The 24493-nt window shown below is 50.0% G+C and overlaps 1 long non-coding RNA gene across 1 annotated transcript in view; it reads right to left on the bottom strand.

The window, feature by feature from the left end:
- Positions 1-4953: 4953 nt before the first annotated feature.
- Positions 4954-24493, bottom strand: part of LOC143380950 (uncharacterized) — a 45660-nt gene continuing 26120 nt past the window's right edge. The window contains exons 3-4 of the long non-coding RNA XR_013088768.1: positions 6185-6322; positions 4954-5978 (exon numbers count right to left, since the gene is read on the bottom strand). This is a non-coding gene — a long non-coding RNA (uncharacterized LOC143380950). The remainder of the gene's footprint in view (positions 5979-6184; positions 6323-24493) is intronic.

A 24493-nucleotide genomic window follows, 5' to 3' on the forward strand; every position in this document is an offset into this window, starting at 1 on the left:
TGCAGAAGCCGGTGGTGATGGAGGGGGAAGAGGGCTGGCGTGGAAAATGAGGGACCTTGCAGAGTGGGGGCAACAGCACGAACTAGGTGGATGGAAAATGGTTTTTTAATGGGGAAGAGGGCAAATGTCTCCCAGTCTGGAATTAGCCTATGAAGGCACAGAAGGGCCACTGCCTAGGAGTGGAATCCAGGCCTCTCCTGCTCCCCGCTCCTGGCTCCCGGCTCCCAGCCCACTGTCAGTATTGAGGGCTTCTCCCTGCCCCACCCCAGGCACTTTGGTCCAAAAGCACACAGCCCTTGGCAGGTCACGCAGCTCTGTCACTTCCCTTCCCTCGATCTCATAAAGAACCAGAACCAGAGAGGATGGGGAGGCCATTATCACCCCCACTCCTCAGAATCTGGATGGTGCCAACGTCACCCCCTTCCAGGGACAGGCTACAAAGGGGGAAAATTTCAGCTGGTTGCTGGGGAATGTGGGGCGAGGAGGCTGAGGCTGAAGCCCCTCTGAGGCCGGCCTGGGCCCTGCAGACTCTTCCCAGCCCTGACAAAGGCGTCCCGGAGGCCGCTGCACTCGGCAGCAGGAAGGGCTCCCGTCTCGGTTTCCTGGGCTGCCAAAGTGCTACAAACCACATGAACAGACAACAGAAAGGTGTCCTCTCCCTGTTCTGGAGACCAGAAGAATGGAGTCGAGGTGTGGGCAGGGCCTGCTCTGAGGGACCTAGGGGAGGAGACCTCCAGCCCCTTCCAGCCTCTGGCCATGGGGGACTGACTGACTGCCCTTGGCTTATAGATGCGTGGCCCCGATCTCTGCCTCCGCTGTCTCACACCATTCCCTGTGTGTGTGCATCTCTGTCTTAGAACAGCTTCCTCCTCTTTGGGTGTTTGCCCAAAGTTCCCTTGTCTAGAGATCCTTGGAGGAGAGCCCCCTGAATCCAGTATGCCTCCCCCTTACGTGGTTACCTCTGCAAAGACCCCATTTCCACATTCAGAATCTAGGACTTCAACCTCTGTTTTTATGAGGATGCAATTCAGCCTACAACAGTGGTGATGTTTCCCCTCTTGGACTCACACTCCAGCCAGCCCAGAGCCATGGAAAGGACCCTGTGCCGACACTAGATCCTGCAGCTCTAACCACCAGCAAATCAACAAATCCCACTTATCTCTAATTTATTAGCTTTGCATTGATCTAACGCCCTTCAGTACAAAGCCCTATAAACACACACTGTTTTCCTACTGACTCCCAGCCAGGTATGTGGTGGGGAGCTGGGCCAGCTGGCAGGGAGCACCACCCTGGCCAGGGAGGCAGGCAGGGATGCAGCCAAGTTTTCCTCCTCTGCTCCTCTGCCTGGCCAGGGCACTCATCTGCAATCAGGCAGGGGACAAGCTGGTTTTGTAGGCAGCCTGGGTACCCCCTACAGCTCACCTCCCCACCCTGGTCAGCTGCATCATGTTTAAAAGCTTTGCAAGTGACAGCCATGGGAGGGGCAGGGGGTGCTCAAGTTCTGTTCATTTCAACTGGCAGCAAGTTTGCTTTCTGTGTGCCACACAAATTCCTGCTGCCTGTCGACGCTGTATCAGTTTGCTAGTGCTGCTGTAACAAATATTCACAAGGTAATATTTCAACAACAGAAATGTGTTGCCTCTGTTCTGGAGGCTGAAGCCTGAAATCAAGGTCAGCAGGGTTGCTTCCTTCTGAGGTTCTTGTCTCTTCCTGCTGCCCATGAGGGAGAATCTGTTTCATGCCTCTCTCCCAGGTTCTGGCAGGATTAGGCATCTCTTGGCTGTGGACTCTTCACCTGATCTCTGCCTTGTCTTCATGTGGCATTCTCCCTGTGTGCATGCAGCTTACCCCCAGCACAGGGTAAGCAAAGTGACCCAACCCTGGAGGAGAGTGCATCTTTGTTTAAAACAATCATCAATTTTTGAAACCATTTGAGACTCTCCCTGTCTGTTTTGGGTGTCAAGGGAAGTGGCCAGGCAGAGCCATCTGGGGTTCTCAAAATGCACATAAACGCTGGCCACAGTGAAGGGCCCCTTTGGAACCTGGATTTAGGAAACAAAGTTGTCTTCAAATTTAAACTCTAAGACAAACAAAGCTAAGGTCAGTTAGCGACCAAGACTTTGTTTCACTAGATTGACAGACAGTATTAACACACCCCAAAAAATGTGGTTGTCAGATGTAAGTGTGTGTGTGTGTGTGTGTGTGTGTGAGTAGAAGCATGTCTGTGGATGTGTAAGTTTCTGTGATTTGCACAATTGTGTGTGCAATCGTGTGTGTAGCGAGGGGACAGCCAGGGAGGCCCAGGACAGAGTAGCTACCCTTCCCTGGGGACAACTGTCCCTGATTAACTGGTACTTTGTTCACTCTTGGAGCAGACAGTTAGGGCAGGAGTTGGATACCAAGTTCTCTGAACAGCCACGTGGGCTCCTTCTTCATTAGTTTGGAGGGCAGTGTCCCTGAGCATGGCTGGCATCCTCTGATTCCAAGTGTGTTCCAGGGACCAGCAAAATCAACTGAGCGAGGGGCTTGTTCAAAATGCAGAAAACAGGGCCAGATCCATGGAATCCCAGTCTACCTTCCAAGCAGGTCCGGGATAGCCATGTGCATAGTAAGCTGTGAGGCTGCTGCTCTGGAGGAGGCGCCATGGGGACCTGGAGTTTGGTCATTGCTAAAAGAAACTCCAGCATTTGGGAACTGCTCCTTCTTCCCCCTCCAGAAGGTGCGTCCACGTAACGGATCCACCCAGACAAGGCTGCCCTGGGTAGGCGCGGGCCCTGGCTTTTTGCTTCTTGTCTCCCCTCTCCCCTCCCCTCTTTTCAAACTCTTTCACCTGTCAACAACCAAACTGTTACGCTGGTCAACAGCCTGGTTTTCCTCATGATGATAATGAAAAACTTCTCTGCTGTCTGCTGACTGACTGGTCTCTACTGATTTTAAATTCCACGGGAACCATCGTCAAGGCAAGTTATACTGCAGACAGTTTTACTGTCCCTCTGTGGGTAGCCCAGACCCTGGCATGCACCTTGTGATGCCTGAGGAGCTAACGGCCTCCTCAGCCTTCCTCCGCACCTCGCCTCCCGCCCGGCTGGGCAGAGATGGCACCGGGGCACTCCCTGCCTTGGTTCTTCCCCCTCTTACCTGCTTTGGAAAAACTACAAGCAACAACAATGGCAATGCACTGAAACCTGATGACAGCCAGAGAACTCCTAAATCTTCCCAATTGCCACCTGCGCTTCCTCTAACTTGTCGCCCTGGCATGCCCGCCCCGCCCTCCCCCATCCGGTCCCAATATTGTAATCTGCCACCTGCTCCTCCAGCCGCTTCAGGGAAATGCTGGAGCTCCAGGTGCCAGCCTGTTCCCAGCACACCGTCCCAGAGTGGGATGCAGTAAGGAGCGGGGACCCCGTGGGGTGTCAGGAGACAGTGTGGCCTAGAAGGCACCCAGATCCAGCTCATTGGGAAGGCTCCTTTGGCTTCCCACATGGAAAACCAGCCAAGAAATGAAGGGATCCAGTGCATCTTTCACAGGTCAAAAAAAGAACTCCTGGTGGGTGGGAAGGGAGCAAGGAGAAGCTACCTTCTTCCTGCACAGCCCCATGCTAGGTGTGGGAGCTCAAAAGGAAGGTTAGAATTTTCCTCCAGCAGCTAGAGATTAAGCCTCTGCCCGGGGTTCAAGTTGAACACAGAGGCTGGATTTCTGGTGTCAACTTTACCGGAGAAAGTGGGTGGAGAAAGCCCTTGGCTTGGCATTGACATGACCTGCAGCTGACTCCTGGCCCCAGCACTGGAAAAGGGCTTTGGGAGACCTGTGCTCCCCAAGGGCCCCTCACTTGTCAAAGGTGCAGAGGCCAGCCCTTGGCCGCCAGTGCTCCTTTGATTTTAGAGAAGAATCTTTCAATTTAGGTAAGGAGAAGCAAGGCCATCTAGTCTTCATTTCTTAATGCAGAATGTTGTTGTTGCAAACCTTCCTGTCCCTTTTACCAGCTGACCCTGTCATTACAGCGAGATCACTCTTTCTATGACATCTCCCCATCGAGGTCCATTAGTTAGGACCTAAACAAGAGGGCACTTTTATATCAGAGCCTTTAAGGACCATTTACAAGGGTGTGAGTGAGGTACTGGGAAACTGAAGGGCATGCTACAGGGTCCTGGGGTCAGTAACTTAGTGAGGCTCTCTCTACCCTGGACCTGAGGGCTGCTAACAGGAGGTGCACTTTCTGGATCAGGTAGAAGATGATCCAGGAGAGCAGGGGCCTCAGAGGAGCAGGAACCTTCAGCCCAGGGGTGCAGCTGGCCTGAGATGACCCTGAGAGGAGGGAGACAGGGAGAGTGATCCTAGCCTCACCTTCCCCCTTCCCTGCTGTCTTATGCCAAAGTCCCCAGTGACTGGACTCACCCGAGAGGCAGGGGGGAAGGAGCCTGGGATGTGACATGCCCAGGGCAGAAGGGCAGGATGGAGAAGGTCAAGAATGGATCAGGAGGGACCAAGAGGAGCCACCTGGCCCCCAGGCTGCCCTTCCATCCATCCATCCTGGCCCCATCAGATTCAATCTGTGCAGCCGTGTAGACAGCTGGTCATTTTACTCTTGCACTGTCCACTTCTTATCATCAACATCACTGTACACTGCCAGAGAGCCCATTGGCCGAGGCAGCTCATAAGCTTTTCAGGGACAGAGATCACATCTACCTGGGATTCTTTCTTGGCCTTGGGTGCCTCCTTTGGACAAGAGAGGCAAGTGTGTGTGTACACACATGCACGTGTGCACATGGGAGCATCAGCAAGGATAGGTGATATTGCAGTGACTACCACTAGATCTCAGCAGCTTTGTACAATAAATGTTTTTTCCTGTTCACATTACCCATCTGTCTTAGTCCGTCTTCTGTTGCTATAACAGAATACATGAGACTGATAAATTATAAAAGAAAGAATTTTATTTTTCTCCATGGTTTTGAAAGCTAGGAGTCCAAAAACATGGTAGCAGCTGGCTTGGCTTCATGTATCACGTTCGTGTGCTGAGTTATAACATGGTGGGAGGCCAGAAGGAATCACGTGGTAAAAGAGGATGAGAGAAAAGCCAAGGAAACCAATCACTTATCACTTTCCCGATAACTCCCTCCTCCTGAGAATTAACCCTCTCCTTTGAGAAAGGAGGGACTCGCTCTTCACCACCTGATCGCCCTTTAAATGCCCCACCTCCCAACGCTACCCCCAATGACCTCCAAATTCCACAAGAGCTTGGGAGGAGGCAAGCCACATTCAGTCCACAGCACCAACCGTTGTGGGTCTGCAGGTCATAATACTTTGGTACCCGTGATGGCTTCATCGAGATACTTGCATCCACAAGAAGATGAAGAAGATGGAGCAGATTGCATGCTGGCCTGAAGTTTCTGTCAGGTGTGACACTTCATACATTTCATCGTCCAAAGGTTCACGGTCACACCTTTTACAGGTAGGAAGGCAAAATCCTTGCATACTCAGAAAAGAGAGCAGAAATACTCTTGTGAGTAGTCCCAACAGTGGGTGAGGGTGGTCCCACAGGGAGCTATGAAGGAGTGGGTGATGTTTTTGAATTTAATTTAACAGCAATTGTTAATAAAAATTAAACTTAAAAGTAACCTATTGTCTTTTTGACATACTCAATATTAGTTGTTTGACTCAACAATAGCAACAAGTGTTCAAGAATTACAGAAGTCAGAAGATTTTTTAAATGCACAGACTGGTTTACATTACAATGCTCTATTTTGGGCTGGTTTTCACATAGCCTGTTTTGTTTGATAGGAATTGAATTGTCCCTGGAGAATGGATTCTTCACCCCTTCCCCCAATCAGGTTATCATTTTCCAGATTCTCACGTCCTTGGCTGTTCTTTAAGTCTTGGATGGATTGACATAGATCTGCTCACCAATCTTGATCCCTTTGGCTCAGATCCAAGGACACTCCCTTCTCTGCCACTTGTGGAGCACACCCAGAAATGATACCTGCAATGTTCCCAGGTGCTGGGTTACAAACTTGCCCAAGTCTGGGTCCCCAAGAAATCCTGTACCTCGAAGGAAATCACCTTACCTCAAAAGGGGGGAAAAGTAAAAAGATGTGAGGACCTAGGCAATTGCTCCATTGAATGAAAATTTAAAAAGCAAACAGACAGACAAATAACCCCCCCCAAAACATCAAAACCAGTTCTTACCATTATTGTCAAAAGTAGAAAAGCATCTTCACCCATCTTCAGAGATTGTCTACATCTAGGAACTGTTCGGGTGGTGACCCTGGCCAACTGGGGTAATCATCCAATTGGCTCATCCAATCAGTTTCCCAAAGGGTTTACCTAATGAAAACAGAAAGAGATTGCGGCTCAAGGTGTAAAAGATGGTTATATTAAAAATAACAAAAAAATGAACAAACAATAACAAAAACAACAACAACAACAACAAAATAATATCTCTTCTCTGTTCGCTCCTACTTTTTGGTTATTTTTTAAGCCCTGAAGGTAAATGCCAACACTACTTCCTCAAAGTGTCAAAGCAATTTTGGTGGGTGGATTTAGAAAGAGAGAAGTTTCATCTAATTCATGGGATCTCAAGGGGCTCTCCACAGTAGAAGAGAAAGGCTGAAATGGACCCTGGGGTTCAGGGTGCACAGGACCTCAATGATAAGGCGTTTGCTGCAACCATTACAGAAGTGTATGCCACTTGAGTGGCTAGCTGCATCCTCCCCTGACCCAAGGCCCGGGGCAATTTAGCTCTGGGGCCTCCTGGAGGGTCCTTTTGTGACCCTGTTTCTCATCCTCAGTTTTTTCACTAGTTCAAATTCTGATATAACCTGTCAGGGAGGGCGTGGGAACCATCAGAAAGAGCAATCCTCACTTTTATAATTCCTTTACCTGATAGTAAAAGTAGTGTATGCTCATTGCAGAGAATTTTAAAACCATAAAATGTAAGAGGAGAAAATAAGAAGAAACTGTGTTTCTCCACCTAGTGATGATCACCATGGATTGTTCTCATATCTCCCGCCCCCTTTTTGATTTTTAAATTAAGTATTTTAATCATTCGCCCATCTTTACTTATTGGTCATCTACTTTTGTCCCGTTCTCAGTGTGAGTGATATAAATAGTAGAAGAAATGTACGGTCCTGTTCTCACGGGGATACAACCTCAAAGATGATTATTGAAATTCAGTGGGCAGAAAGACTACAAGAAAATCTCCAAACCCTCAGAAGTTCAACAGCATATCACTGAATACTTCATAGGTCAGAGAATCTCAAAGAAAATAAGAAATACTTGGCACTCTGAGGTGCAACTAAAAATGCTGACCTTAGAGCACAGGAAATCAACCAATAGTCAAAGTTCTCACTTCAGGAAACGAGAAAAAAGGCACAAAATTACAGTCAAGACAAGGAGAAAAGAGAAATCAAAATAGGAGCAGAATCAATGAAATCAAAAGTGGGAAAATAATAGAAAAAAAAAAACAATGGAACAGAAAGAGCTGATAAATCTCTAGGAAGACGGACAAAAGTTAAAAATGAGTGTCAGCAATTACCAGTATCAGCTATTACACAAAGGATCTCACCACAGATCCCGCTGTCATTAAAAATATAATAAGCAGATACTTTGAGTAACTTTATGCTCATAAATTCAACACACCCTAAAAGAAATGGGCCAATTCCTCAAACACTGCAAATTACCCAAATCCAACCAGGATGAAGCAGACTATAGCCCTATAACCATTAAAGAAGCAGAGTTCGTAATTTAATAAGCTTCCAAGGTAGCTTTACTGGAGGACTCTTGCAAATGTTTAAATAATTAATACTCATTTTACACCCCTTTTTCCAGAAAATAGAAGAGGAAGGAACATTTCCCAACTCATTTTTGAAACTAGTGTCACCCTGATTCCAAAATAGTTAAGGATGGTACAAGAGAACCACTGCCCACCATCTCTCATGAACTTAGGTGCAAATGTCCTCAACAAAATAGGAGCAATTTGAATCCAGCAAAGTGTACTGAGAAAATGAAATGGCAGGCCGAAGAAGTCAGTGCAAGTTATCATTTTCCATATTTGTCTCTGTTTATTTCTTAAAGAGAAATGGAATGTCGTGGATATAGTCAATGTCTACTTCCGCGATGGATGTTAGCATGAAGTGGTTAGAGTGTATCTTTCTGTTCCAAGTTTTTAATAGTATTGCTACTCAGATATATGTTAGGTGTAATTTGTACATCATTATGTGCCTCTTTTAAAAGAACATAAGTGGCATTATATAGTATCTATCTCTTAACAACTTCTCTTTTATTCTTTTAATGTGGGTGTAGACCTACACATAGTTTTAACAATCAGGAGCATATGGAATATGTGCTTCTAGAAGACTGAACACCTGCTTTTGAAAATTCAACATTGATTGCCTGTCAACCTTACATCCAACTGGAATATAACTTATTATGCTTTCAGCACACATGGGCATATGACACATAGTAGGAGCTCAGTAAATATCAAAGACATGAATAATGGATTGATTTCTTAATTCCCACAACTATTTATGAGTGGGGTAGTGACCTTCCCATTGAGGTGGAACCTGGGAGATGGGGTGGAAGTGGCGAGGCAGGGAGTCGGAGCTATACCACTGGCCTCCCAATCTCTCACCTCTCTGCACTGCAGCCAGTATTAGTCAGGTGTCCAGTGAGCCAACAGATGGTCACCTCATTGCAGGCAGGGCCGTAAAGGTCTCCCCAGCCCTGCTGCTCCATGGGAGCCCAGGTAGAGGCCTGGCTCCAGTCCGCAGAAGGGTGGATGATGGAAGTGCAAGGAGCAGGAGGAGAGGCTGAGCACAGCCTGCTGGAGGCAGAGGATGGGGCTGGGGCTCCTGGGCCTGGGCAGAGATGTGGGGACAGGAGAGGTGGGGCTCTGGGGGGAGGCCAGCAGGTCCTGGGAAGCAGGTGCTCAGGCAGGTGCTCTGGGTGCAGGTTGCTGGGTGGGGCTGATGCTAGGCACAGAATGACGCCTCAGATCCTTGGTGAGCGTTTGCTCAGCATCACACCCATCATTGGTGTGGAGTGCACCTGGTTCACACCCACACTGGCACATCACCTGGCATAGGTGGTTTGACTTAGTTTCCCCCCATTTTATTTACGTATTCACGGAATGAAGAGACTTGCTGGAGGGGCCAGTGTTCTTGATGTCCAAGTTTTTCAGATGTCTTGGCGTTGGGGACTCTCTTTTCCTTCTCTGAAACAAAAGCCAATGCTAAGGACTCACAGTTGGTCCTTTCCCCCTAGATGTGCGCACTGAGGAAATGCACAGAGAGAGGGCAATGGTCTGCAGGCCAGGAAGAGCCCTCCCCGAAGCCCAGCTGGCCAGCACCTCCCAGATCTTGATCTTGACGTCCAGGCTCTAGAACTGTGAAGAAATGAATCCTGTGTTTCTGTCGCCCAGCCTGTGGTATTTGTTACAGCAGCCAGAGTAGACCTGCTAGACCCCACTCTTCTCTCCAGTCACCTCTCAGACTCCTCCTCTCAGGCTCCCTCCCTCTAGCCACCCGTGTCCTTGGTACTCCCTGATGCAGGGAGTCCATGCCAATCTCAGGGCTTGGCACTTCCATCCCCTCTGCTGCAGGTGACTCTCCTTCCATGGCAAATCCCGTCACTTCCTTCAAGTCATTTCTCAAAAACTGATAACTACTTAAATTTGCAACTCACCTTTCCCACTGCCCAGCACTTCCAATCCCTTTGCATATCCTACTTTTTAATTTTTTCCATGCACTTATCACTCTGCAAGAATATCACCCAGAAGAACGGGGATATGCATCTGTTTTGCTTTGTGATTAATCCCCAGCACCCAGGACTAGGGCCGTGTTCCTTTTCCGTCAGTATTTCCGTTGCTTAGTCAATGAGCCTCTTCATCCCTGGAGAATTAGCCTGCCATCTGGGAGACCTGCCATGCCAGCACTGCCCAGCAGAGGGCAGCAGACGCACACCAGACTGGAGCTCAAGGTTTTCTCAAAGAAGTGGAAGAGACCTGGGAGATGGAATCCTATTGGACTTTTCTCCTAACCCAGACTCCTCTGTGTGCCCAAGAGGCTGAATGTAGGAGGTGAGCTGGTGAGCCAATCAAGCCATTAGCTAGCACAGGAGGCTGTATACTCAAAATTCTGGGGTAAAAATTGCAAACTGCTGTTGAAAAGAAACAAGCTCATTCTTCCCACCATGGAGAAGGACTGTGGTCATGGATCTGTGTCACTCCTCCAAATGATGGGAAAATGATACTTGCCCACTACTACCAAGGAAGAAAAGTCAGCCCCTAACCCACCACTGGGGTGTGATGATTCTAGTCGTACCCCCAGCACACCAGAGACGCTTGTCATGGAAACTTCAAGTCTCTCTCTGGGTGCCTGCAGAGTGACCTCTTCCCAGGTGCTTCTGTTACCCATTCAATCAGGAACTGAGTAGCAGTTGACCATAGGCCCTTCAAAAGCCAAGTTCAAGGTGAAACTACCTTAGATCCAAGTCAGCATTCGAGTGTCAAGTTAGGGTGAGGTTCCAAGGCAGATACTGCTCAAGAAACCTGAGTCTAGGGGCTGGGGATCTAACTCAGTTGGTAGAATGCTTGCCTTGCACTCACAAGACCCTGGGTTGAATCCTCAGCAACACACACACACACACACACACACACACACAAAGAATCTGAGTCTACTACTAACCCAAAACAATCCAGCCAGTTGCTCAGTCTTGTTACTACTACAATGACTACGAGAGCCAGAATTTATCGAGCTCTTTCTTTGGGCAGGGTGGGTGTGTCACCTGCATTGCTGGGCTCATTCTCCTGGCAACTCTCTAAGTCCACATTCTTCTCCTTCTCATCTTGCAGGTGGCATAAGATAGGTTGTCATTCACCCAGGGACCCAGCTAGTTGCTTTGCAGTTCAACTTCAACCCTTGGGAGGAAAGAATCTGCTGAGTAGACACGCCATAGGTGCTGTCAACGTCGGGGAGCACCTATTCCAGCCCCCTCTGTGACAGACAGAGAAGCTGAGGGAGGGAACTGGCTCCAGTTCATACAGAGAACCCCAAAGCCTAGGCACAAAGAAGCATCCTGAGCCTTCACATCCCCGACTAGTGCTGTGAGGTAAACCGCAGGTGTTTATTTTGCCTTCCATATTTCCATCAGTCCTCGCTGGCACTAGATTCTTGTGCAAGATTTGTGAAAACAACAATTTGTCTCTTACTTTAGGAGTTTTGTCAACCCGTAGACTGTCCAGCTGGAATAATCACTGGCCTCTCATATGGTGAATTTGCTTCTGTGGCTCTTAGCTGGTGTCCTGGTCAAGCCCGTCAACCTACAAGCTGATTCATTCATTGGGAAGAAGGAAATAATGCTAGTGACCTAAGGATGCCTTGGGTTCTAGGCCAGGGATTCCAGCGCAAATGGGAGCTGCAAATGCAGGCCACCTATGTAATCTTAAATTTTCTAGTGGCCACATCAAAAAGAAATAAAAAGAGCAGGTGAATCAATGCACCACTCACCGGCTTTAATTTTTACAATTGTTTTACTTAACTCAATATCTTCAAAATATCAGCAGGTCAATAGGCAGTTGTTAGTGAGATCCTTTATGTTTTGATTTCATATCAAACCTTCACGATCTGGTGTGTATTTTGCATCAAAAGCACATCTGATTTGCACCAGCCACGTTTCAAATGCTCCATAGGCACGCATGGCTAGTGGCTACTGTATTGGACAGACCTGTCCTAGGTCCTTCTCTGACCTCCGCAGGTACCTTTGGAAACCGTCCTTGCCCAAATTCCTCTCCCTCAGTGTCACCAACTGGACTTATTTCTTCCCTGCAGAAGTTCATTTGATCCTCTGTCTCTCTCAGCAGGAGTTTTTGTAACCAGCAGGACAGATTGTGATATAGGGAGGTGGGAAGGCCCAGGAGGGTGAGGTGATGGGAAAATTTGAAGAGCCAGTCCTCCCCAAGGTCCCAGGGGTCCTGGATCCAGGGCTCTGGGCACCATGAGACCTGGGCACTAAACTAGCTTATAAGCTCCCCTCAGTCCACCCCACTCAACTCTGTGGCCTGAACAGAAACACCCTCATTACAAGAGCACCCCACCCTTTGTGGCCATTACTGACATTTGATAATTATTGTGTGGAAGGCCTGCGATTGTGCATGGGCTGCGCTCAGAGAAACGTAAAAAGGGTTGGGACGGGTGATGGGAGGCAGTGTTGCCCGGGTTCTCCTGATGGCAGTGGTTCCTGGGCTCCTAGAGAGGGTCAAGGTCAGGCCAGTGGTGCTGGAGCTACAGAGGACTGACAAGGACAAGGAGGGCCCCTGTAAGCCTAGACTGGGACCAAGTGGGAAGCGCAGATGGGCCTGCTCACACACAGGGCTTTCCAGCACCTGGGGATGACAGAGACCCATCCCTCTCCCTTCACCCCCAGCTTCCAGATGGTACCTCCTTTTTTCTGGAAGGCAGTGGCTGGGGCCCAAAGTCTGCATTCAGACTGCCTGGGTTCAAATCCTGACTCTTCCACTCATTGTGTGAATCCAGCAATTACCTCTCTTAGCCTTGGTCCTCATCTGGGACTCCTTGCTGGGGTTTCTGAGCATTAAATGAGGCAATAATGTGAGGCTTAGCATCATGCCAGACTACTATTATTATATTTTACTGGGGAGTGAGCTGGTTCCCCAGCCCTTCAGCTTGTCCAGGATAGAGGCATCCTATTATTTTTTTTCAATTAACACATTTTATGAGTTAAAAGCACAATATTAGTGTAAATCTATGCTGATAGAGAACAATCTGAAATGCATCTTTAAGTTAAAAAAGGAAGTGCAGCTAGTATGTAATATGGACCAACATGGTGCTGTATGTGTGGCTTGGTTTTGGAAAGGCAGAAAAGGCACACTATTTTGTAAGGGGTGACTGGGGTGGGGATCTGGGGACAGGGTGCCAGAGAGGTTGACTTTCCATTATCCAATTCCTCATATTCCCATTTTACTATGGATGTGCATTACTGCTTTTTGAGGTTGCATTACTCCTTTAGTTAAAAGTAAGCATTAACCCCTTCACACCTATCACAAATGGTTGCTGTGGAAAATGTCTGAATTCTGAAGGCAGTTCATGAAAACATAGTGCATTTCTCTGTGGAGTGTTTGAGGATCCAGGTCCCTACTGGGAGAGATGGCTTGTTTGATTCTAAGTTCATTTTCTGTGTTTCACCCTTTGCGCACCTATCAGGATATAAATCAGGCAAAAAGAAAATACCAAAGGGTCCATTCATACGTGTACATGTAACATACATGGGGCCACTCACACATGTGTGTCCAATGTGCCTGGGATCATCCACGCATGTACATGTAACAGTCATGCACTCAACAAAGGAAGCATGTCACATGCTCACACGCATGTGCAATGTCAGCTACACACGCACCCCTCAAACAAACTACTCCACACCTACATATCAGCAGCAGAAGGTCTACCTCCACTTTACCCACCCACGTCCCAGTTCCCCAAAGCACTTTGCACCTACAACTACACACACACTCCAACAACCAAGCCTGTCTTCACATGCCCATCAACCAAAGCGCTTCACACACCCCCAGTAATCAAAGCACTCCATACATGCACCAATACAGGGTCACACACACACCAATAAACAAAGCACATCACCACTATATACACCCCAGAGAGCTTTACTCCCCCAACCAAGTGCTTCATACCTAGCCCCCAGCAACCAAGATATTTCCTGCCACCCCCCCAGCCCAGCTCCCCACGCAGCCCCCAGCCCCCAGCCCCCAGCGCGTGGGTTTGCTTTCTGCAGCAGCAGATACTTGAACACTAAAACACTAGGCTGCGACTTTCTTTTCAGATTAATGAGCAGAAAAAGATTGGAAGAAGGGGGGCTGAGAGTGGCGGGAGAGAGCAATTACACCCAAATCTTTTCTCTGTTGATTAGGGATTCCTTCTCCAGCCTGCTTTGGCTCTGGCTAAATCTTTTTCTAATGAGATGTGGCTTATCCAGATCAGAGCGCTGAGAAAAAAGTTGCAATTAACTTTAGGAAGAAAAGGAGTGAGTGAGAAAGAGAATGAAGTGCAGGGGGTGGGGGGTGTGGGGGCAGGGCCTGTGCGTGGGGGCAGGGACAATGGGGCAGACAGGGAGCCCAGCCAGGAAGGGCTTCCGGCAGGTGGAGGGACACAGGCCAGTCTCACCAGGACCTCCAGCCTCTCTGAGGCCATGGCTCCTGCCCCTTGGATTCCAGAGCTTAGGGAACTCCCACGAGGCCTCCATGTGTCTGGGTCAGGACTCAGGGCCTCTTTGGGCACAAGTAAGGCTGGAAGATGGCAGGTCTTCTTGGGTGGGGTCTGCCCACGCCAGAACACCACCCCTCAGTGCTTCTCTCCCTTTTGCTTGCCCATCCTCAAGAAGACACGGGCCCTTGACCACCCGACAGGACCCTAGGGCCCCACGTCAGGACAGCACCAACTCTTGTCTTAGGAGCTGCCCACTGGTGGCCAGGGGCCATGGTCCAGGAGGGGCCTGAGGATCCAGAGCCACTGCTGGGATGGCCCAGGCCTGCCTCACTCTTCCCACCTGAGGCGGGCCCTCAGTTTTATTTTCATATGAGCCACTTGAAAGGGCAGGGGACGCTGCCACTGAAGAGGTGTAAATGCCTGCGGCCCCGAGAACCAGCGCAGTCCACCCGAGTGCGCCTTTCCACAGCAGAGCCCGAGTGTGGCCAAGCCACAGCTGCGGACCAGCTTCCCCCTGTGCCCAGCGTCTTCATCTGTAAGAAAAATCAAAGAGGAGGACAGCGGGCTCCATAGCCTCTGCCGGTCCTGGCACCCCTCGGTCAATCACAGATGTGGCTTCTGTGTGTCCGCACTTGAGTCACGGAGCTTGTGTCCCCTGACTTCCTTTCTCTGCTTTGCATATCCACGGGAGACTTTTACCTTCCTGCAAGTTCTTGTCCATGAGGAGACTGGGTTTGGCCCTATCTGGTCATAAATACCCAGCAATGCCTGACGGACGGCTCCAACCTGGCACTCGTGTGGGCTCTGGGGTCTCAGGTCATAAGTGGATGTGGGTATGCCAGTGGAGCTGGGGACCCCAAGCTCGGACCAGCTGGAATTAGGTGAGGAGGGGTGGGTGGAAGGGCAGGAGTGGGGTGCAGCCTTCGTCCTCTTCCGTCACACATGCACACACATAGCCATGTATGCTGAAGGGTCCAGGCAGGTCATCCAAGGCGGGACCCTCTACTCTCCTAGTCACAGCCTAGGTTTTTCCAATCCTCTGTCTTCCCAGTGTGACTGGGAAGGGCTTTTTATTGATGGCACTGCTGGTGACTCCGTTGGAGCCAGTAAAGCTGGGCCTCTGAATTTTGCCCCACCTGATGAGCTTGTCTGATGCCCAAAGAAGGGCCCCTGTGTGTGTGTGGCCACCCGCAGACACACAGCTCCCCCAGTGGCCCCAGACTGGGGACACACAAGCTGAGGCCATTTTTCCTATGCCTAAGTGCAAGAGTCCCAGAGTTCCCACCTTTAAGCCTTGAAGCCTGGTACCTGGGTCCCAGGCAGCCCTCCTCTCTGCCCCCTGCCCTCCACGGCACGAGCTATGGGAGTCAATCGTGGCTTTCTCCCACCTCTGCCTGGCCATTGTCAATCCAATAAGCATATGTGTTAGAAATACTAGCTGGAGTGCTAAGTTAGAAATCCCCCTTAAACATATAGCAAGGTCAGATGAAGGGAAAAAAAAAATAGAAAACAAAACACAAAACCCCGAAACAGAAATTGGACACAGAAGGGCAGATGTGGACTGAACAGGAAGTGCCGGCCCTGAGCTAAATGAAACAGCTGTCACCATTGTTCTGGACCTGGGACAGCCTCTGCAGGCTCCATGCGGCCCGGCTCAGAAAGCAGATGTTAATAATTACAGCACATGAAACGAAGGGCACAGGATTAGGCAAGTGACGAAAAAGAAATGGTACCAGTAGATTTATAACTCACTCAGGCAAATCTGCCTGGGTTGGGGTGGGGGGTGGGCCAGGGGGCCTCACGGCAGAGGCCCCCTCAATCCCCTCCCTAGCTCTGCCTTTCGACTCCCGGGATGGTCTCAGAATTGGGGGGTTGTTCAGGTTGTTTTATGGCGGAGGTCTCTCCTAGCTGCTGTCCCAGGGACCCCAAGACTACAGGGCCACAGCCAACTGCCTCCAACCTACAGGAAACAGATACAATCCACAATATTCTGCCTAAATGCCAAAATGGGATCTCAGGGCAAACTAGAAGTTGGATGGCTTACTGGTGAGAAGCGACTTTGAATAAACTGGGGCTCTTGCTCTGACTGCAGGGTTCATGCTTTAAATCCAGGAGCTGACGTTCTTTGCAGTTCAAGTTGATTCAGGTTTTCAAGTGGGCCAGCGGCTCGTGCCTTGGGGAAGGTCAGGTAGCGCTGGGAGAAGGCTGGGACCGTTGCAGAAAGGAAACGAGTCAAGTTTGGGGGCTAATTACGTAAGTCGAAAAAGCAGAGTCTCCACGTGTTTTCTGAACACTCCTCTGTGCTTTTCCACGTGAATGGTAAAAAGCAAAACACGACAACACAGTGACACCCACCAAAAAATCCTCCTCTCCCGCCGCCCGCCGGCAAGAACGTCTCTCAGAAAGGTTAGAAAGAAGGTAAGGCATGTGTTTACCATCTTTCTGCCTGATATGGAAACCATATGCTTAAATACACTAGCAAACATACTTAATATAACACTCTCTTTTATTAAATGTGGTTTTATAAACGCTCTCCCCAGCCAGGGCACCTCTGCGGAGCTGGAGGCTGGAGCTTGGCAGAATAATTTTCCCGCTGTTCCATCTATTGATACACATTTTTTTGAAAATGAGTCTCGGACCCTTGGAAAATAGACTGGTTCTGATTATTATTGCAGGAGGGAAGGGGCGCACGAGGGCATCTTTTTTTCCTCTGATAAATTAAAAGAACTGTAACGGGTGCGTTCTGCAACCTGCAAAAGGGCAGCGCCATCTGTGATTCATTTAGCAGCCCCTTATAGAAGATTTATTTGATTAATTCGGTCAGAAGAGAGAGAATATGGATTTTTCCTCTTCTCGGAAAGGCACATACACGCACACACGCTCCCACCCATGGGTAGATATCTGAGGAATGAAAAATGACTAATCATGTTATTGGAACCGGGGGCCGTGGGACCGTGTGGTGAGAGAGCAGGCACCCGCCCTGCCGATGGGAGGGCTGGCTTCAGAGTAGATTTAATGTCCTCAGGCCCAACGCCACTGAGCGAGCCCAGAAAATAATGCCAGAAGGCTGGGTGGCTTGGATTAGGCGCGATTACTGGGTGCCAGGCACTGCCCTGAGCTCTTTGTATAATTATCTCACTGCTTGGTTCCAATGTCCTCACTGGGAGGTCAGTGGGGGAGATATTATCGTCATCAATGTCCAGACAGGGCGACAGCTCCCTTCCCAGCTACCTCTGCTCAAAAGTCTTTCACTTTTTTTTTTTTTTTTTGGTACCAGGTATTGAACCCAGGGGTGCTTAACCACCAAGCCACATCCCCAGCCTCTTTTTATCTTTTTAAATATTTTATTTATTTATTTAAAGGAGAGAGAGAATTTTAATATTTATTCTTTAGTTCTCGGCGGACACAACATCTCTGTTTTTATGTGGTGCTGAGGATCAAACCCGGTCCGCACGCATGCCAGGCAAGCGCGCTACAGCTTGAGCCACATCCCCAGCCCTAAATATTTTATTTAGAGACAGGGTCTTGCAGAGCTGCGTAGGGCCTTACTAAGTTGCGAAGGATGGCTTTGAACTTGTGATCTTTCTGCTTCAGCCTCCCACACTGCTGAGATTACAGGCGTGCACCACCGTGCTCAGCTTTTTTCACTTTATTTTTTAGATGTTATTTGACTTTCTCTGTCTTCCTCACCTAAACCGGGCTCAAGGTGTGTATTATTACCATGTCTGCTTTCTGATCTGTGGGTGCCTCTCTTTTAGGCTTATTTCTGGTCTCCAGGACAGCTAGCCTCCCCAACCTTGGTGGTCTGTAACTCGCATGGCCCATCCCCTCAAACACCGTCGTAACTTCCTGGTGGATGGGTCCTCAAAGAAAGCAGCAAAACCAAGAGGAATTATAAAATTATACAAGATAAATACACATGGCAAGTAAATGTGCCCCTTCTCTCTATCCTTTGCCCAGAGCAGGCATTACTAATTGATCTCAGCTATCCTTCAACATCTTCTCAACACAGCCCCCCAGGTGGCCTCCAAGTAGGTCAGCATTCGCACCTGAGCTGAAAGTTGGTAGCAGTTCCTTTTGGTTGAAACAGGAACCTGGGGAGAAGTCAGCTACAAAACCAGGTAGGAAGTGGTTCCAAGCCTCCCTTCTCTTTCCCACCCCCACCCCCACCATTTTTTTTTTTTTTGGTATCTACTCCAGTGAGGCAGGACCAAGCCAGGCACAGTGGGTCACAAACCTCTGAGTCTCTGCTCCCTTTCCCAGTAGATAGGCACCTAAGCTACTCGCAGACCTGGTAAAATCTTTCCCAGGGAAGAAGGCAGAAGACTGAAGGTCTCTTTGTTATTTTAAAGTAATTAACCCCAAACCAAGATGGGGTGGGGCGGCTTGAGCCCATGACATGTTACAGCCCAGGGTCCAAGAGTCTAGAAAGCAATGCAGTTTTTCACTGAGGGAAACTCTGGGGTCAGCAGACACTCCCCACTCCTCACTGGCCTGACCACAGGAAATGCCAGGATCAAAGGCAACCGAGACTCAATAGGCTTAAGGTATTGAGGGCTTGTCTAGCTGCGGCTGCTTTTTCTGCGAGGCAGCCTCTCTCCGTGGAAAGAACAACAGGGTTCTGAGAAAGGAAGAGGGAGTCTCCACGTCCAGATTCCCCTCTGCAGCCCCTGTCCTGCTGACCCCGCCTGACGGTAACTGCTCCTCAGCCTGGGGCCGCTCGGGGGACTTGAGGCTCGCTCCCTGAATGTCTGATTGGCAGGAATAAAGCCTGTCCACAGGGGAAGGGACACTGTGAGCCAGAGCTCTGGTCCCGCGAGCCAGAGGGTGAGTCTGAAACAGCACATTGCAACGAAGGCATAGGTGGTCAGCTCACTGTCCAGGTTGCCTGGGGTGGGGGAGGGGACGGACCTGCTTGAAGCCTGGATGTGAGTGGGGGGGACCGTCCTCACAGTGCCTGGGAGCGCAGGTTGCCATCTCTGAGGAGGCTGGGAAACACTTTGTTTAAGCCTGATTTCTACAATCTTGTTTATACTCTGAATTTCTGCTTTTTATGAAGAAAAGTTTACTAACCAGATCCCACACTAGCTCCGCACAGTCTCTCTAAAGGAGCACAAATATTGAGTTAGTGAGGTCCTAAAGAATGAAGGACTTTACAGGGATCAATAATACCCCTTAAAGGGTTTTGTAGATCAAACCTCATGTGTTGACTAAAGATGTTTGTCTCGATAGCAGGAGTGTTTTTTCTAGAATGTTCCTGACTGAGGGGGTGATTGGATCGCTCAAAGAAGGAGCCAGATTGCAGGGGAGGTTGATGAAGAGAGGCCCTTGGGCCATTTTGAATTCCACTTGGGGATAAGGAGTGGACTTAAGGGTGGATGAGTCGTCCCTGCCAACTGGGAGTCACAATCAAACTCCGGAGCTAGGCCGATATTCACTAGCTATGTGACCTTGGGCAAACCAGAGAACCTCTCTGTGCTTCAGTGTCCTTCTTGGTAAAATCGGGGTAACCATAGCACCTATCTCCTAAGGTTGTTGTGAGGATTAAATGAGATGAAGCACTTAGAACAGGGACTGACACATAGCATCAAGAACATATCATCTTCCCAGTGCCCACCGAGGACAAGTGGACACAGAAGGTGGAATATTCATACAGTGAGATTTTATTCACCCAGTGAAGTATCCACACGTCCTCTAAGGTGACGCATCTAGAAAGCATTACATTAAATGAAAGGGCCACATATTGTCCAGTTCCATTCAGATGAAAGATCTACAACAGGCAACTTCACAGAGCTACAAAGCAGATCAGTGGTCACTTAGGGCTGGTGGGGGAGGTGACAGCTAACAGCAGGGGGCTTCCCTCTGAGGTGACAGAAGTGTTCTAAAGTTGACCATGGTGGGGGGTGCCAGTATCCAGTTCACTACTGAAGAGCATCTGTTGACACCCTAACTGGATGGACGGTGTACTCTGTGGCAATCTGAATAAAGCCATTTTAAGATGAAACCAAGATCTTCTTTTGACAGTAACAGGGTGGTAGAAACTGATAACTGGAGAGTGCTTGTCTCACCTAGAGACCCTCAGAAGGAAAAACTCATGAGACAGGCCTGGGGGGTGCCAAGCCCGGCCTCCGTATCCCCATGTTCTAGAAGGGAAAGAAGTTCCTGATGAGATAGTTCACGGGAGCACTCGGCACACCCTAGGCACTAGGGAGGCAGAAGGGACGTCATCATCATCCTGTTAGACTCCAGAGTTCATGTGGCTGGTGTCTGGGGGACAATCCTGTTGGAGAGTGGGGGAGTCACATAAGGAAGTGGTAACACCCGCAAATCCAGCCTACAAATCAGCCTAGGTCCTGGGTGACAATAACAAGAAATTTGCAGTTTTCTAAGGTGCTTTCGTTCTCTCTTCTCATGAGGTTGCAAACACATCTACATCACATAATAACATGATTATTTTTTAAAACTTGGGGCGTCTTTGATGGGAGGCTGGTGCAGACTTGGGAGGAATCCATGTCTCCCTGCTCCCTGCCTTCCACCACCCTGTTAAGGATGAAGTGCTTACGACAAACAGCACTGTTACAAAGGGCACCTGAGAATCAAGGCTGATTGGACCCGACTCTGACGCTCACTGACTGCAGGACTCAGGAAAAGGACTTCCCTGGAATCCGGTGTTTTGGGCTATAAAATGGGAAGACATGGGTGCCACCTCTGGGTGTCCTTCAAGCTAAACTCTTCAGCGTCTATGGCAGTGGACTGAATCTCACCAGTGGTCAGGGGAGCCAGACCTGTCTGCTGTAGGCTGGGACTTGCTCCTTCTGTCCCAAGGGTCTTAGGTTCTAGAATCTCAGCTGGAAGCACACACTGGCTGTTGCAGCCACCAGATTCTCCTCCCAAATCCTGTCCTCCAGAATCTGCAAATGTGACCTGGTGTAGAGATAGGACTTTTGAAGATGTGATCTAGTTACGATGTGATCCTTAGGATGGCCCCTAATCCAATGATCAGGCCCTTCTAAGGGAAGGGAGTTTGGAAGCAAAGACACACAGAGACACAGAGGGACATGCCACGTGACAAGGGAGGCAGAGAGGGGAACGAAGGTGCTACCAGTCTAGGAACACCAAGGATGGCCAATGCCTCCCAGTAGCGAGGGGAGGGATGGAGGACAGATTCTCCAGAAGGCACCAGCTTTGATCCTGAACTTCCAGCTAAGGATGTACCAGACCTGGCTGCAGGGTGGTTGAGATTGTTCTGTAGATTCTTGAGCATTTTTTTCCAATTTCTGAATCTAATGGAGATGGTGGAGCTACTCCCAGCCGGGTCACTCGGGCTTCTGGGCACGTCACATTCCTTTGCAGTGATCTGAAATGATATCAGCTGCACACAGCGTTGCTCATTCTCCTGGGGGGGGGGGGGGGGGCAGAGCTGCCCAGATGGCAGCACTGCAGCCAGAATTAACTTCTTGCAATAGCAAAGCAGTTAGTACACGATGAACGCTCAGCAGATAGACACTTTCAAACTGCAAAACCCACTGTAGGAAGAAACAAAGGGATCTCGGGGAAAGGAAAGCCCTTGCACTTGATTTATAAAACACCTTTGATAGCACCTGTGCCAAACTCTGTGCTTGGTGCTCGGAACAGTGATACACAGGAAGGTCCCTGCTCCCTTGGAGCTGATGCAATCACTACAGGAGAAAGACAGTCCATGGGGACAAAAACATGATCTTCTTAGGCACTTAATAAAGGGTACCAATATAAATGTCCCACAATAGGGTTCTGGTTTGGTGTATTTTAATATACCCACACCTTATGGCCCTATCCTGGGCTCTAGAGACAGAGCAAGGAGCATCTGAAACCTTGGACAGATTCCCTGCTGTTTGGAAATTTATATCCTATCAGGAGTAACAACTACCAGCCTTATGGAAAAAGATCCAAATGGGAAAAGATCAGATGGAGGCAACAAACAGGGTGCCATGGCAGACTCCCAGGGAGACAGGAGGGAGCTGCTGGAGCAGGTGGTCAAGGAAGGCTGCCTGGAGGAGGTGACCCCAAAGCTACGACTGACCAAGAGGTGACCAGCAAGCAGTTGAGGATTTCCTGCAAATGATCATCTCTCAAGGGACAAGTGAGGAATCAGGGTCTGGATTTATGCTTAGACATGGCAGGTCAGAGTGGTGGGTCCTGCGGGGACCAACTGGCTTTTCTTTTTTTTTTTTTGATATTTATTATTTAGTTGTAGTTGGACTCAATACCTTTATTTTATATATTTACTTTTATGTGGTGCTGAGGATCAAACCCAGGACTTCACACGTGCTAGGCAAGCACTCTACCACTGAGCCACAACCGCAGCTCCCCAACTGGCTTTTCTTTAGGGCTCTAGATGGGTACCCTGAGGTGCTGCAGTCTGTCTTGCATTTCTCAGGAGGTCCGTGGCAAAGCCAGGACGGAACCCTGGACCTGGGCTCCCTGGATGGTGCCCTTCCCAGGCTGTGTACCTGCCTCCAGGAGATGTCCCCACTGAGTGCTTCTAGGGACATACAGAGGGTATGTGTCTCCATCAGGGAGGTCCCAAGCACTTCTGGAAGTCCTACAGTGTGGATGCTGCTGGCTCAGAGCCAGCAGGGAGACCCACACCCACACAGTAAGGGGAGGCAGCAAAGCCAGGGAGCCAGGGTTCAGGGGGCTGCGCAGGGCGGGGCACGGGGGTCTCCTGGGTGGAGAGGCAGGCGGCTGGGCTGCGAGGTGGAAGCCATTCACTCCCAGGCGCCTTCTCAACCCTGTGTCTTTGGCCCCCAGGCCCTGGCACAGGATGGGGAGGTCCTGGCTGGAGCCCCAGGCCTCGCCCGACCGCCCAGGTCCTGTGTCCTGGACCTCCAGAGAGGCCCCGCCCTCAGCACAGCCACGGGATGTGGCACAGCCCGCTCCCTGCACTTCTGTTCCTCGTTGCTCTGGTCCCGCTGGCTTTGATCTCCGCCCCACTTGGCTTGGCCGGGCTCGGAGGTCTCCTGCTGCGACGCCTCAGGACAGGGGTCTCCAGCTCCCGACTCTCCCGTCTCTATCATAGTCCAGATCTGGCCTCCTGCTTGCTGCGCTGTCGCCACGGGACCCCTCTGGGGCCCAGGGGGGCGGGGACGAAAGAAAAAGATAGCTTTTGGTGAGATGGGGGGAGGCTTCTGCAGCCAGGGGCAGCCAGGTGACCCACTGGGATGGCCATCGGGTCACCAGGGGTCAGGAGTTTCAGCTCTGGGTGGGAAGAGCTGGTCACGGGCCAGTTTATGCCATTTCTTCCCCGGAAACCATGATCAAGCTCATAAAGCCACGTTGTGCCTCAGTTTGCTGATCTTTAAAATGGAGATAAGAGCGGCCACTTGATTGGAATCGCAGTAGTACAGTGCAGGCACCCGGCTCCCGGCGACTGCGCAAGGCCGGGCTGTGTTTCATGCCTCCGTGGGCTTTGGGAGGGATCAGAGCCAGCCCTCAGGACAGAACTGCTGTGATTCTCGGAGCCCTCTGCATGCTGGGACTCTACCTCCCCCTTTCCCGTGTCCTCTCTTCCCCCGCTGGCCCTTGGCCCAGGTGGGCTCTGCCAGCCTCAGAGGCTGAGCACCTGCTTCCTTCATCCCTGTCCAATCCCCCACCCTCTTTAGGCTCCAGCTTCTCTTGTTTGCAACGGACCCATGAAGCTTGCAGATCTGCTCAGAGTCCTCCGTGGATCTCAGGGACTGCAGAGGAAATAGCCACCTCCCCAGTCTTTATTGAAGACCCTCAGTAAACTGACCTTTGTCTTAACATCTCAGCCTTCTGGGGGCCTGGGAAGTCCAAGCCAGCGCTTGAAATAGGGTTCTACTGCACCTGAGCTGTGAAGCCTTGGCACATGCACATGACGTCTCTGTCCCTTGGTTTTCTGATTTATAAAATGGAGAAGATGATACCTGCCTTGTCGACTTCACGGGGTGCTTGAGGATCCACTGAGTGGAGCTGAGGGTGCTGTTTGGAATCTGGAAAGCGAATCCCTGTTTCTGGATCATACAGTGGCTTCCTTTCTTGAGACCTTGGGCCACAATGTTCCCTCCCTGGGAGTGCCTTGTGACCCTCAGGTGCCACCTTCCAGGTGGGGATATCATTCAGAGCTCCGAAGAAGTCGCCCAATGTCCTCCACCAGAAGTGCTCCCTTCCTGTACTGAGCCCCCCCCCATTTCCAAACACACCTCCTGTGTCTGCCCGGCTCCCTCCTTTGATGGGGGGCTCCTGGGGGTCAGGGCCACACTGG

The sequence above is a fragment of the Callospermophilus lateralis genome, chromosome 15, assembly GCF_048772815.1.
Source record: "Callospermophilus lateralis isolate mCalLat2 chromosome 15, mCalLat2.hap1, whole genome shotgun sequence".
Lineage (NCBI taxonomy): Eukaryota > Metazoa > Chordata > Mammalia > Rodentia > Sciuridae > Callospermophilus > Callospermophilus lateralis.